General features: G+C 39.8%; 1 protein-coding gene and 1 long non-coding RNA gene across 2 annotated transcripts in view; both read left to right on the forward strand.

The window, feature by feature from the left end:
- Positions 1-15,996, forward strand: part of LOC141118318 (uncharacterized) — a 711,411-nt gene that overhangs the window by 405,354 nt on the left and 290,061 nt on the right. The gene's annotated exons all lie outside the window — the stretch shown is intronic.
- Positions 4,693-6,634, forward strand: LOC141145485 (uncharacterized). Its single transcript, XR_012244565.1, has 2 exons — positions 4,693-5,345; positions 6,319-6,634. It is a non-coding gene; the product is annotated as an uncharacterized lncRNA (long non-coding RNA).

Raw genomic sequence — 15,996 nt, forward strand, 5'->3', positions numbered from 1 at the left:
ATTGCAAAGTTTATGGATTGATTGCAGTGGCTTTACATTGTCAGCCTGCAGCACAAAGGGGTTGATTTACTAAAGAAAATTAGGCTGTTCACTTTGCAAGGGAATTTGCTCCAGAGTGTAGTGAATGTGCAGAAGCTTCACTTTGCAAAGGATACCCAATCACATGCAAGAAAAATAAAAAACAAATTTTTTGCTGCGCTTGATTGGATGATGGAAGTCAATTGTGCTTCACCTCGTTCATTAAGTTCTGGAGCAAATTTCCTTGTAAAGTAAATAGTCTGTTTGTCTTTAGTATATCAACTCCAAAGTGCTGTTTCTGACAGCATCTCAACCTAAGAAAGTAAGCTATTTGCGTAAGACAAGTGTATAAGTGAGGCATACAGCCAAACATGCTGATAAATAGATTTAAGTTACAATCACTTTAAAATCCCTATATAATCGGCATACCTCACAATACCACTATTATATCTGCTTTCAATTTTGTAGCTCTGTCATGTGTAAAATGTTATGTGTTTGTCTGCTTTTACCTTCCTGTAAAAGCTAAATGCAGGTATGAAATGCATAAAAGAGAAAAAAGAACCCAGTATTCCAGGTTCCTAATTATTTCCCCTTCAGCTAAATTGGTCTGGTTATCACGTGTTTGGGCCTTATATAGCCAATCCTGAATTATACATATTTGAACAAAGCAGTAAAAACACTTGATTTTGCTCACTATTTCTGCAGTATTAGGCTGCCAACCAAACGTACGTGTGTACCAAGAATTTGATTGATATTCCTTCATGTGGCTGTCTAACTAAATATGGAATTAATATGCTATGAGGATGATAGAAATCCTAATTCAATCAGTGTACTCTTTACATTAACAAAATACAGTGATGATGCTTTAGGAAAACCGGATCAATGGTAGATTTACTGACATTCTTAAAAACCTAAAAATGTCAGGGGATCAAGTAAAGATTTCAAGAACAAAAGATGATCTTCAACCACAATTAAATGTACTTAAATTCTTTTAAAGTATAACTTTATTATTGCTGTCTGTCCCCATTAGGGATATTCACCCCCTCTATTTTGTCCTGTGTATTGATACCACTGAGAGTGAAGGTGAAAGAAAATCCCACATTTTGGTTTGTCACTAGAAGAGAAAGAGAGGGGAAATCTTCCAATGGGGATACTAGTTCTGGTTACAACCAGGGATTCCCTCACTTTGGAGAGATTTCTCTCCCTTCCTGTTTTGGCAATGGGACAAGACATAATGGGAAATCTCACCAATTGGACAAAGAAGGCAAAAAAAAATCTTACTGGGGTTATAACCCCTCCTTACTTTATCCACAATTTAAAAAAGTATTCTTTAATTCTACTTAACCTTCTTAGTGTTAATCCCGAGTGTGGCTTGGGGTGAATTTTCCATACCAAGCACGGTAACCCCGAGCCACACTCAGGGCTGCATCACAGTATCCAGGGAAAGTTACTTATCTTGTCCCCTGGAACCTGCAATGTCTCCCCGCTGTGTGTGGTGGCTGTGTCGATATACTGTATGCCGGGCTTTGTTCCCTGCGAGCGGCGTGAAGCCCAGCGGGAAATTCAAAAAGTGAAAAAAACAGAACACATACAGTATACTGTAATCTTACAGATTACATTACTGTATCAAATCATTTCACATCCCTTTTGTCCCTAATGCTTTGTCCAGTGACCTGCATGCAGTTTTATATAATATATACTGTTCTTTCTGCCTGGAAACTGGAAAATGTCCATAGCAACCAAAAAGTGTCCCTTTACGTCAAAAGCGGTTTTTGACCAGCTAGAAAACATCGATAGTGAATTAGAATCACTTGCAGAATTGAGCGAAAGTAATTCGTGGGGAAATTCTTCATCAGACACTGAAAGTGACGACAGCGACAAATCTGCAACTGAGCAAATTTCAGTGTTTTTTTAGTTGATTACATTATTGAATACATTTTATTATTGTTATAATATTATTTTTGATAATTATTTATAGTTATTTATTATATTATAATTTATGATTTTGTATTTCAAACTTTATCATACCCGGGATGTCTACTAGACTCTTGTTTGGACAGATTTAAGTGAGTTATTCCTAAGAACTACAGGCCTACAATATAAAAAGCCAAATTTTGACAATCCCATTACCAGCAGCGGTTCAGACTAACCTTATCATGTGTTTTAACTCCCCAACTGTATTGAATAAGAAAATTTTAAATATGACTGGAGACCCATGTAAACCTTCAGTTTTTACCAAGATGGAAGATGGTGCCAGCCTGAACGTTTCACCAACGCATAGCTGTTACCTGAAAGTAACCTTGTTTTTGGTAATTTTGCACCACCTTGTCCCTAATTTAGATACAATGACAAGTTGCTTCTGACCCTCCCACTTAATACTGTAATGCCCATAAATTCCAGAGAGCACACTGTTATGTGGATATCCTGTGGAAAACATCACCTCCTGACAACCTTAAATTTCACCTTTCTGTTTGAAAGTCTCTCAACCACTTCACTCTTCCTACTCGTATTGCATTTGTGCAAGCTCCAGATTTGTCTGGTGACCCCTTCTGACCCCTTCCACTGCAATGTTGAAAGGGCCTGGTGGCCCCTTCCAACATGACAGCTCCGAAACAGACAAGAGTTGCCAAATACTTTTGACTGCTAAGGTATTTTTATTGGATAGCATTAGAAGCATATAATATTTATTGACAGTCCTATTTTTTTTTTTTTTTTAGCAATAGCAACTGAAAAGCACATATGGACAATTAACAAGAAGAGCGTTATGCATACACCATTCTTCTAAACATAAATAATGGAGCAGACACTGCTTCTAATTAACGAAAGTGGTAAAAGGTCCTATATTAATTAGGAGCAGTCAGTTCTTCATTCTGTCTCTAGAGCAACATGCTCCGATCTCTCTGATTGCCCTCAATCAGAATGGGAGGGAAGAGGAGGGTTATTAACTCTGCATGCTCTGCTCATGTAGTTGTCTGTTGACAAATCACATCCTGTACACCAGGTCAGACCTGGTGGGGATCTGTGGCAGTTTTATATATGGAAAACTGCCACATTCTCTCTGTTATTTAGGTTCAGACCCTGTGCCAGTTTATATTTCACTCTGAAACAGAAATTGGCGCAGGTGGCGCAGATAGACCTGAAACAGGTTATCTGCTTGGTTAATTTTGTGCACTCCACTCCCAACAGTTTTCTGCTCCATTATAATGGCACAGGAAGCTTAGCTAATTCCTTGGATAAAGTCTACATAGACAATGAAGTGCTCCAAATTCTTACATTGGTTAGTACCACTTCATCAGAACGGAGACATGTAGTGTAATTATAATGATTTTTTGTTTGCATTAAGTATCATCAGTTTAAACTCATCAAATGCTAATGTTAGAATTTTGTGGAATATTTACTTTAAAAACAACATGCCAAAAGGCAATACAGGATTTGACTGCATGTCTTTTGTCACACAAACTAATGAGATAGATGAGAAAAGCTTTAGCCTGGGTTCACACATGTGCGGTGCAAATTGAAGCTCAGGTTTCACTGGGAAGATAAAAATCAGTTGTTCAGAGGTTCCTCTGCGTTTTAGCTGTGGATCAGTGAGCAGGGAGGGGGAGGTGTAGTGCGGAGAAGGAGAAAATCCATGTTCAGAACGCAATGCATCTGCGAATCAGATGCATTCCCATAGAAGATAATGGGCTTTTAATTCGCACCACAATGCCCAGAAAACGCACACGTTTTTTGTGCAATGCGCAGTGCGAATGCAGCGCACATATGTGAACCAGATGCATTCATATGAATGTATTTTAAAATGTCATGCGAATTGGATGCGGTGTGAGCCGCATCTAATTCGCATAGGTGTGAACGGGGGCTAAATGCTGCTGTATATGCCTATTGATACTAGTAGTAGTAGTAGTAGTAGTAGTAGTGGTAGTATTTAGTATCAGAAGTTTACAGATCAGTACTCCGTACAGCACGTAAGTTACTGTTTTTTGCAATTCATTTTAAGCCTGGTACTCAGTTGCAATGAATAGTTTTTTAGTGTGTGGTATTAATGATTTTTTTACATGCATTTGCATTCAAAAAAATCACTTAATTACCTGAAAAAGGGGAAGCAATAATAAAACTCACATTACACATAACTATTTGTAAGTGTATTAGGCCCACTCCTATGGCCTCGTTCACACAAGGCATACAATACTGTGCAGGCTGTCCAGTTGATATCTACTGGGACATCCTTGATGATGCCTTGTGGGAGGGCGAAATGCGTTGACGTAATTTCTGGTGCCGAGTACAAACAACGTCACTCCCTGTTTCAGTGGAACACATGCTGGGTGCAGGGTTTCCTGTATTTTATCCCTGCATTGTTACATGCTTATTTTACTTCTCTGTCCTGTAAGTACCAACCTGTTTTTGCGCAATAAACACCAACCTACTGTGCTTCACTATTAGTTCCTTCTTTTTTTTTTGGTGCATTTACCAAATCATGATTATTACGTTGGCTTGTATGACCCCTAGACTGAAAAGCTAGGGATCCATTTTATTCAGTGAGTGGGGACACAGGAGGGGTGTGTGCCACATCACAGAAGTGCCACATCAGTGGAAGTTTGGAGCATTACTGCACTTTATAAGGATGAAAGCACTTAAGCACCTTTATTTGTTTTGTAATATTTCAACTTAATTTTTCAGTGGAATGATCCATGCACTTTTGCAAGTGCGGTATATATTTTATTATATTCATTCAAGTGTACAGCACTTTGTGTACAGCAGCTGCAATTATTATATATGTTATTTCATTTTTTTCCACTGGTTCACTTTCAGCGCGAGTATATTTCATTTTTTACTGTCACGCAGTGGCTGCATAAACGCAGCAGGTGCATGTGTGGGCAAGTGCATGTCTCTGAACCCTGTGTGCATTCTGGGACATGCACCCACACTGACACAGATGTCATACTGGGGCACAGCGGCTGTGTTTGTGCAGCTGATGTGTCCCAACAGAAATCAATGTGACTGCCTGCATGGGGATGCACAAAACACCTGCCCATCCCCATGTGGGTAAACACGGCCCTGCACTGGCATACATAATTTTACACCCTATGTGTCAAGGCCACTAAATTGTCACTCACAGGAGTTATATATTATCCCTGTGTGACCTTAGGTAATTTACATTTATAACAAATATTAACCTGTTTCCCCAAATCTTTATAATTTTAGTGGTATACCTCATCTGGGAGGACAGCAGTGAGGATGACGAAGATAGTCTATGGTCAACAGCAGCTACATTCATCACCCTCTTTCTGCTAAGTTTCCTCTACAGTGCAACTATAACAATTATAAAGGTAAAGAATATTCACCTTGATGGCTTGACATAACAGGATGGCAATAAATACATTTTAAAAATGGGGATGTTATATTATTGCTTGCAAATAATCTGTACAGATGTTTTTAACTATAATAATGGCAAAAGATATGTTTGCTATATGTGTCTTTTTTTTCTAATGGAGCCCATTAATCCTTTTGTTTTTAGTTGTTTTTTTTTTTAAATAAGAATTTACAAAATTCAGATATGACGTGTCACCAGCACTCTTTAGAACCTTTTGAGAACTAATAATTCACTTCTGTCAAAGTCAAAATGAAAAAGCTGATGTTTCAGCCCCTCCAAGAACCTTGCCAAAGAATTTTACCTTGTGAGTTCTGGTAACACATATTATACTGAAGACATTATCATTGCTACACATTGGTTACTTTAGTACCCTATCTTTCAGTGGTCAGATATTGTGGGTTTCAACTGTGATATTTGAAACATGGTCGATGAAAAGCAATGATGATCTTACAAGCACTAAAACTTGTTTATGTCTAGGCAGGTAAGGCACTACTAATTAATAAAGTGACATTTTGGAAAGCTGCAACATAGAGTTAATACAAAGGAGCCTAAATGTCATAGTAAGAAACTATACATCCAAAATGGATGAAACATTTGTGCTGTAGCCTGTGATTGCAGACATCTGCATTAGAACTATAGGTTACCTTAGTTCTCATTCTGCTTGTTGAGAACCTGGGGTATGAAGCAGTTGCATTGGATACCTTGCCTCTGACACACCCTTCATGCAGGTTTGACACAAAAAGCATGACAATAAGCATTATTGGTGTAAATATTGTGAGGTGGGTACTATCATTTTGAGTAGTACATGAGGTGTATTGCTGATTTACCTGTAGGCTGAAGACACTGGCAGTTTATGCATCATTTCCCTCTACTAGTAGTAGTGAGGATATAACTTACTATTGTTTTTTGTTTTGTTTTTCTTTCTATAGGTAAAATGGTTCATTTCTCGCATTCTTCAGCTTGATAAGGTTGATGAACATTTTGTTACAGTACTGGATTCAGTTACTCCATGAAGATTTTGATCTATCAAGTGAACCCTAGCCAATGTAGTGTGTTCAATGCATACAGTTTTTAAGTGGAGCTATGTATTAATAAATCTGAAATACTGTATAGTATATTTACATGTATATGTATAGAGCTTGTGTTCTTCCCAATACATGCTATGCACAAGAAATGTACAGGATGTATATATGTTTGCACTATATCCATAAAGATATATCACTGATTAAAAAAATTGCAAACTCATATTACTAGTTTTCAGCCAAACATCATTACTTACCATGTGGAAGTTGGTATGTAGATTGATTGACTAGAAATGGATGCTAATGGGGAGAATGGCTTGGGCTCTCATGTAACAAACTGTGTCTTGTAAAGCTCATCCAGGAATCTTGCCTATTGATCCTGCCTCCACAATACTTGCTAAAGGCAAGTACCTTCTCCTGCTGTCTATCGCCCTCAGACTTGCTCTGGAAGTTTCATATCCCCGCTGCTCTCTCCATGGACTGCCATGATGAAAGAACAGGAAGGAACAGGCCCAGTGCTGGCTCCAATCTCCTCCAGCAGCACTCTAACAACAACAGAAGCAAGGATGAAGTGGTGCAGTTGAAGAAATATATTTGCGCCTACCACATTAGCTTCTACACAGTGCCCACTGTCACTCACACAGTACCAGGGATCCTTCCAGACAGGTGGGTGTACATATGGATGCTCAGGAGCATCACAGAAGAGCCCACTCTGAACCCCAGGAGACAGATTTGATAGAGACCCCAAACCCACACTTCTTGTTCTTGAGGTACTTTTTAGAGAATAGACTGTGACAAAACAATGTTTGTATAATCTAAAACATCCATATGTCATGCTGTAACCTGCCAATCTCAGGGTGGTGGAGAGTGGAGAAATACATTTTTTGACACCCCTGCAGCAGCATCCATGTTACTAGAGTCTGAAATTTCCATTGTGGCATCTCATTCATAGCTAGTCTACTGCTCTTTTTGAAACACTCTACTGAGATCACTGTACAGTTTTATACTAGTGCAGTTGCACTAAATTCTGTTAGCTTATACAGTGTACTTGAAGGCTACCTTTGGTTCCCTAACGAAGCTACTGTGTAGAAATTTCCTTTGTTACCCAGTTGACAAGATTTGTGAATTGCCAGTGTTTGGCTAAATTATCACCGAATATGATTTCTGGTAATCTCACCCCGTTTGTCCATTACAGTTGTAAAATAAAACTTCAAGATTTATAGCACATTAAAGAGGAATTGCAATCTTTTTAAAAAAAAAAAGTAATGTCCTTTAGCAGCTGACTTTATAAAATTAGGCACTTACCATTGCCTGCAGTCCAGTGCTATCTTCCCTTAGCTGGTTCTTTTTGTTGTGGGTCCACCTTGGATTTGAGAGCTGGTTGTGCCTTTCTGAAGAATCACAGCCATCACCTCACTATGCTTGTGCTAGATTGCATGGGGCTATGTGACTGGTCCTGCAGCCTCCTGGGATGTGTGACCTCATTCTATAGACTCAACAAAAAATGTATAGCAAAGTACTTTTGTAAAGGCACATTCACAAAAACATGGAAATACCAAATTCATACAGTTAAAAAATCTATTTATTTTATAAAGATAAAAAACTGAAAAAAAACTATTTTTTCATGCAGGGTCTGCAGGGCATTCCTTTTCATTTGGTAAGATACATCATATCTTTTACCTGTATAGTATTCTGGGAATGTAGACCCTTTTCATAAGGATTAACATAGAGATACATTCTTCATCCTTATGATATTGATTAATGAGCCACCCTGACACTCCTCTATTTTACAATATGTTCTTATATGGACCTAAACCCTTTGGGCTCCATGGGTACATGAATGTATCTACATATCATTATATGCCTTCTTTACATTCTATATTTGATATCCACCAATGGGATTGACTACCTGATAAATATTTGTTATACTCCCACATTAAGTTTTCATTCTATTCATGATTCCATTTTAAATAATAGTCACTTTTCAATGTAGTGGTTCAAACTATATTTATGTACACTACTTTTCATATAGACCTTAGTTAGTGGTAATTCTTGGCATTCCTTGTGCTCACTTTTGGGTGGCTGTGAATCTTAGTGGTTCCGCTGGATGCTGTTGGGATGATGGTTCACACAGGCTATGATTTGAAGAATGATGGTAATAGTATGTATTTGAAAATAAACTGGTATATTAGTCTTAAAGCGTTTGTTACCACAACACTTCATATTCCTGATAAGTGCCTGCTGTGCCATGTACTTGTATGAAAAAGTCTCCTGTTCTCTTTGTGTTCCCTCATTTATGTGAAATCCCTGGTGTTTCTGCCAGTTCTTCTGCTTTTCTAATAAAAACTGACCACACTAAGCAGGAGACTGTGGTCAGTTCTCTAGCTATGCTGGGAACTCAGTCTGCTCTCTTGCAATGATCAGACTTGTCCTGACACACACTCCCCTGCACAACCTGTCACTAGAAAGCTCAGTGTGATGCTGCTTTTACTCCCCGATCCCTTATGCAGCTGATAACAGGGAATATAAAATAAGTGAAAGGACCTCTGCGCTATTAAAGTGTGCTAAAAATCAATATGTGAAAATCAATATGTGAAAGGAATGCTGCAAAGTCTAACAGTGATCACAATCACCTAGTAGCAAAATAGTGAATATAAGAAAATATATATGACCTTGCACATAACCTAAACAACTAACAAAGCAAATATATCCAAAAAGGAAGATGTAAAAACTGATAATAAAATAATAACATAAATAGTGACAAGCAACAAACAGGTGAAAAAAGTGATGCCAAACAAAGTGCTGTCAAATAAAACTGGTCGACCGCTACAAACCAGTGTATTAGTGAATGATTCAAAAATAGTTCAAAAATAGTCCAAAATTCAAAGGGAAACAAATGGAAACATGTAAAAAGTACAATAATCCGTACACCGGACTGGAAGTGTTATATATCTACACCATTAAGCACTCATCTCTTACCTTGCCGGATTTTGGGTCCTGTAATCGAGATCATTGTCCATGGTATGGACTAAGGCACTTATCCATGCCATGAGGTAAGAGCTCTGAGAGCACGTTGAAGGATTCTTCTTCACTATTTGAACCACAGTCAACATCTTCTATGTCCTGTTTGTGATTGTGAAGATTGTATACCTTCTGGAATTCCTGTGCACATTGGAACTTCTTTCACTTACTGTATTTATCGGCGTATAACACGCACTTTTTCCCCCTTAAAATCAGGGGGAAATCGTGGGTGCGTGTTATACGCCGATCTCCGCTAATTGTGAGCTATCAGCGGCGTTCGCCGCCGACATTCACATAGCGAGTAGTTTTAAATATGGCGCCGCGGAGTTCGGAGGGACTCGGAGGAGCTGAACGAGCGCCGCCAAAATCACAGAGCCGAGATACACATAGTCGAGTGTATTCGGCTCTTTCCGGCGCCGCTCACAGTCACACCCAGTCCCGCCATTGGACCTGTGTTATGTCCATCATAGGGCGGGACTGGGCGGGACTGTGAGCGGCGCCGGAAACAGCCGGATACACTCAACTATGTGTATCTCGGCGGCGTTCGTTCAGTTCCCCGGTGCCGAGTCCCTCCGAACTCCGCTGCGCCATATTTAAAACTACATGCATATGCATGTCGGCAGCGGCAGCGGCGGCAGGCGGTAGCAGGCGGTAGGCATGGACACTGGGGGCAAGACTGCACTGACAAGGCTGCACTGGGGCAAGGCTGCACTGACAAGGCTGCACTGGGGCAAGGCTGCACTGACAAGGCTGCACTGGGGCAAAGCTGCACTGACAAGACTGCACTGACAAGGCTGCACTGGGGCAAGGCTGCACTGACAAGACTGCACCGGGGCAAAGCTGCACTGACAAGGCTGCACTGGGGCAAAGCTGCACTGACAAGGCTGCACTGGGGCAAAGCTGCACTGACAAGACTGCACTGGGGCAAAGCTGCACTGACAAGGCTGCAATGGACACTGGGCAAGGCTGCACTGACACTGAAAAGGCTGCAATGGCACTAACAAGGCTGCAGATGAACACTGATGAGGCTGCATTGATGGGCATTTTCTTTTCCTTAAACTTCCCTCCTAAAAGTTTTTTCCTTAAAATTCTCTCCTAAACTTGGGGTGCGTGTTATACGCCGGCGCGTGTTATACGCCGATAAATACGGTATTTGTTTGAAACATTTTTATTGTATTTATTGTACTTTTTACATTTTTCCATTGGTATCACTTTGGAATTTTGGACTATTTTTGAACTATATTTGAATCATTCACCAATACACTGGTTTGTAGCGGTCGACCAGTTTTATTTGACAGCACTTTGTTTGGCATCACTTTTTCAACTGTTTGTTGCTTGTCACTATTTATGTTATTATTTTATTATCAGTTTTTGGATATTTTTGCTTTGTTAGTTGTTTAGGTTATGCGCAAGGTCATATATATTTCCTTATATTCACTATTTTGATAACAGGGAATGTGATCACTTATAAAAAAGGGAAAAAAGGTATTTATAATGGTGTTTTAATATCTATATAAAAATGTTTTGCCTTTCATTTCTATTTTATACTGAATGGGTTGTTTTACAAGCTGATCCTTTACAATCACTTTAATGTCCATAAAATGGCTTAACTGCAGTTTTATAATATATCAAATAATGTTGTCTCTTCTCTACCACCTTAACAAAATCAAAACCCCTTCAGCCTACATAATGATCATTCTTATAATGGACTAACTGCAGCCAGCACTGACATGCATTCCTGCATACACAGTAATGATATTCCCCAGCAAATGCAGCGCAATCAACAATCAATCAATGTACTAAATATTAACCACTTGCTTGTATGAACGAAGAAATCTGGACAGCCGCACACCGGAATAAGTTATATTCACCTTTATTTGTAGAACAGGATCATGGAGTACACAGGGTACCACAGTGGAGTGGTACAGAAAAGCAGCTAACGCATTTCACACTTACACTAAGCGCTTACTCATAGCTCAGTGTAAGTGTGAAACGCATCAGCTGCTTTTCTGTACCACTCCACTGTGGTACCCTGTGTACTCCATGATCCTGTTCTACAAATAAAGGTGAATATAACTTATTCCGGTGTGCGGCTGTCCTGATTTCTTCGTTCATATCTGCTTGTAGCAGCATTAGCCAGCACCTGGGGCTCTCTTCGCTCTGGAGGTTAAGGACACATGTACCTTGGCTTGGTTTGGATCTACCTGAGCGGTGGAACTTACATTGATTAACCACTTGCTTACTGGGCATTTAAACCCCCCTCCTGCCCAGACCAATTTTCAGGTTTCAGCGCTGACACACTTTGAATGACAATTGCGCTGTCATATAACACTGTACCCAAATGAAATTTTTATAATTTTTTTCTCACAAATAGAGCTTTCTTTTGGTGGTATTTATTCACAGCTGGGATTTTTATTTTTTGCTAAACAAACAAAAAAAGATGGAAAATTTTGAAAAACAAAATCATATTTCATAGTTTGTTATATAATTTTGCAAACAGGTAATTTTTCTCCTTCATTGATATGCACTGATGAGGCGGCACTGGTGGGTACTGATAAGGCGGCACTGATGGGGGCAGATAAGGCGGTACTGATGGGCAGAGATAAGGCGGCACTGATGGCCACTGATAAGATGGCACTGATGGGCCCTGATGGGTGGCACTGATGGGCACTGATAGGTACCACTGATAGATGGCACTAATGGGCACTGATAGGTAGGACTGATAGGTGGCACTGATGGGCGGCACTGATGGGCACTGATGGCCGGTACTGAAGATGTGGATTGGTTAAAGAATTGCCTTTCTTTACCTTCTACTATGATGGCACAGGAAGTTTTAGGCTCCGTGTCTGGCGTCTCATCTATTCCAGGTTCTGTGCAGCGTCATCCTGTCAGTGAACAAGGACCAGAGACAGCTGAAAGCATCGTACCAGCTGACCCTGTATTTGTGAATGAAGAGCCATCAGTCTCTAAGGGCGGGATTAACAGTGGAAGTCTCGGTAAGAGGAGACGCCTTCAGAGACGGAGCTACAGTCCATACCCTAACAGAGCTACATCACACCGATCAGCTGGGCTGGCCTCCTTGAAAGGTAAACGAGAGCCTGTCAGCTCAGCTGCGGTGAGGAAGACATCGTCGGCATGGAATCAACTGACTCTCAGTGGCGAGTTAGTGGAACCTCTTCTAGGCTAGCTAGGAAGGATATTGACTGCGGATCTTCACATACAGCTTCAGCCAGCAGTATTCCTGAAGGCTCTGTTCTATCTAATGCAGCACCTGGATCGCCTTTTCAGAGTATTCCTGTTCTATTAACACAACAACAGTTTACACCGGCTGAGACTCCTCAATCACCTCTGTGAGGTGGGTCTCATACTTTGCATTTATTAAAGATTTATCTTCTTCTTTAACTAATATTATTGCTAGCATTACTGTGCCCACCAATTCAACTCCTGCAGCGTCTGTATGGTCTGCTATTGATAATCCTCAACAACCTTTGCATCGAATCAATGCTGCTAATGTGGTTGTTGATAAGGGTGTGGTTTACAGTTTACTTAATTGTTCTAATTCTACTGTTTCATTTACAAATGCTTCTTCCAACAGGTCTGAATTATATAGTAAAGAAGTGATGCCTTGTATACTTTCACCGTTGGGTTTTCATTTACCCAAGGGTGTCAAAGAAAAGATTTGAAGAGTAGTGAATACATTGAGTTGAGTTAACTTTATTACCGTCTTCAAAAGACTACCTGTCTAAACTGGATAAGAAGGACGATAGGCTTGAGGATGATTGTAAAAAGCCTGTTGCCAAGTCAATTTTTAATTGGCTTCAGGCTTTTTCAATTTTTTCTAGCGTTATTTGCGAGAAGTTTCCAAATAAGAGTCCAGGACTTTTCCAACATATGGACATTGTTCTGGAAGCTTATCGTAACTTTGGTGGATATTCCTGGTTTATGTATGATGAAGCTTTCAATATAAATTGAGTATTCATCCTACTTTATAATGGGGTGTAAAGGATGTGGGACTTTGGTTGAATTTATTCCTCCCTCCTCGACCTGTTCCGCCTAGTCCAACCAATGTTTCTTCAAGTGTTTACTCTACTCCGTCTTATAAAAAGGGGATTTGTTTCGCATATAATTATAGCCAGTGTAAATGGCTTAATTCCTGTAGGTACAAGCACGAATGTGCATTTTGCTCTGGTGCTCACCCTGTAGCAAAATGTTTTCGTAAATTATTGTCACATTCTCAACAACAACCTAGAGACTTTACGGGTAAAAGCCAGATCGCCAGTGAACAAGGAAAACATGTTGCCTTAGCTACTAATTTATCCTGATCGGCAGCAAGCATTGCTATTAATTGAGGGTTTTTCGCACGGTTTTCAACTTCCTAAATTTAATGGAGTTGGTTGTAAGATGCGTAATTTACCTTTTTGTTGCCGCATTAGCTTCTGTTTTTAGGGATACCGTATATACTCGAGTATACGTCGAGATTTTCAGCCCTTTTTTTAGGCTGAAAGTGCCCCCCTCGACTTATACTCGAGTCACCGCCGTCTGCCTACATGATCAGCGTGTCATGCAGGCAGACGGCGGCCAGCGTGTGCTATTACCATTCAGCGGCCACTCCACTGTTCAAAAGCCGTGCCTCCTCCTTGTCTGTGATAGGCAGAACACTCCATTTCCCAGCAGTCAGTGTACAGCCTATCACAGACATTCTCTCATCCTCATCTGTGGTATGAGGATGAGAGAATGTCCATGATAGGCTGACCGCTGACTGCTGGGAAATGGAGTGTTCTGCCTATCACAGAGGAGGAGGAGGCGCGGCTTTTGAACAGTGGAATGGCCGCCGAATGGTATTATCACACACTGATTGGTGCAGAACGGCACATGGAGGCATGCACAGGACACAGGTAGGCTGCACAGGACACATGCACACATACACAGGGACACACGCACACATACACAGGGACACATGCACAGGACACAGGGACATATACACAGGGACACATGCACAGGACACAGGTAGGCTGCACAGGACACAGGGAGGCATGCACAGGGAGGTATGCAGCTGCAGATGGGCATTGTTGACCCTCTTTTCCACTTACAGTAGCTGCTGCATTTCTCACCCTCGTCTTATACTCGGGTCAATACGTTTTTCCCAGTTTTTTGTGGTAAATTAGGGGCCTCGACTTATATTCGGGTCGACCTATACTTGAGTATATACGGTAAATGGTTAAAAGAAGTTAATGAGGGGAGAATGGTGGGCCCTTTAAAAGATCAAATTGATCCGTCTTTGTCTTCAGTTACTTATGTATCTTTTGAATCTGCAATTTCACATCTTCGTTCGTTAGGTGAGGGTGCTTTATTGGCTAAAGCGGATGTTAAATCTGCTTTTAGACTTTTTCCGATACACCCTGATTCCTTTTGTTCATTGGGTATTTATTTTCAAGGGGAATATTATGTTGATAAATGCCTACCTATGGGGTGCTCTTTGGCTTGTTATTATTTTGAAGCATGTTCAACCTTTTTGGACTGGGTAGTTAAAACTGTATGTGGTTCGGATTTAATAATACATTATTTGGATGATTTTTTATTTTTGGGTAAACACGATTCGGAAAAATGCAATTATTTATTAAATTTCTTTTTTAGTATTTGTAGGTATTTTAATATTCCTTTAGCTGAAGAAAAGACTGTTGGCCCTGTTTCTTGTTTAGAACTTTTGGGTGTGACTATTGATTCTTTAAAAATGGAATTTAGACTTCCTTTAGATAAATTAGATAAAATTTCTCAGTTATTGATTACATTTATTAGATGTAAAAAAATAACTTTAAAAGAAATGTAGTCTCTGCTTGGGATGTTAGCCTTTGCGACTAGAATTCCTCTGATTGGTAGAATGTTTTCTAGACATCTTTGTTCTGTTATTTCAGGGTTAAAAAATCCTTCATCTCATGTGCACTTGTCTGGAGAAATTAAAGCTGATATGTTGATCTGGTTGCAATTTTTACAACATTTTAATGGTAAAGCCATTTGTCAATTTGACTTTATTTTCAGTGAGGCTTTTTCTCTTTTCACTGATGCGGTTGCATCTGTCGTTTTTTCCGTTATTTGGATGACGCACTGGTGTGCTTCCCGTTGGGGACATTCTTTTCAGAACAGGAGATTACTTGTCAGTACTGACAATAAAGAGGTGGTTTATGCTATTAATTGCCTTTCATCCAAATCGCCACAGGTTAATAAATTGTTAAGGTATTTGGTTTTTAAATGTCTGTCATTAAATGTTTGGATTAGAGCTAAATTTATTCCTGGTAGAGAAAACAGTTTGGCAGACTCACTTTCTCGATTCCAGATGGATCGTTTTTATCATCTGATACCGGAAGCAGATCTTCAATGTGTTCCATGCCCCTGCCATTTATGGGATCTAATATAATTTTCAACCATATTGGCTAAATTTACTTGGTTGAGTTATATTTCCTCTTGGAAGTTATGGATGTCCTTTTTTCAAACTAATAATTTTGTACAATTTTCTTTTGAAGAAGTTAAACTGTATTTTCTTAGTTCTTTAATGGATAAACAATTTTC

The sequence above is a fragment of the Aquarana catesbeiana genome, linkage group LG01, assembly GCF_042186555.1.
Source record: "Aquarana catesbeiana isolate 2022-GZ linkage group LG01, ASM4218655v1, whole genome shotgun sequence".
Lineage (NCBI taxonomy): Eukaryota > Metazoa > Chordata > Amphibia > Anura > Ranidae > Aquarana > Aquarana catesbeiana.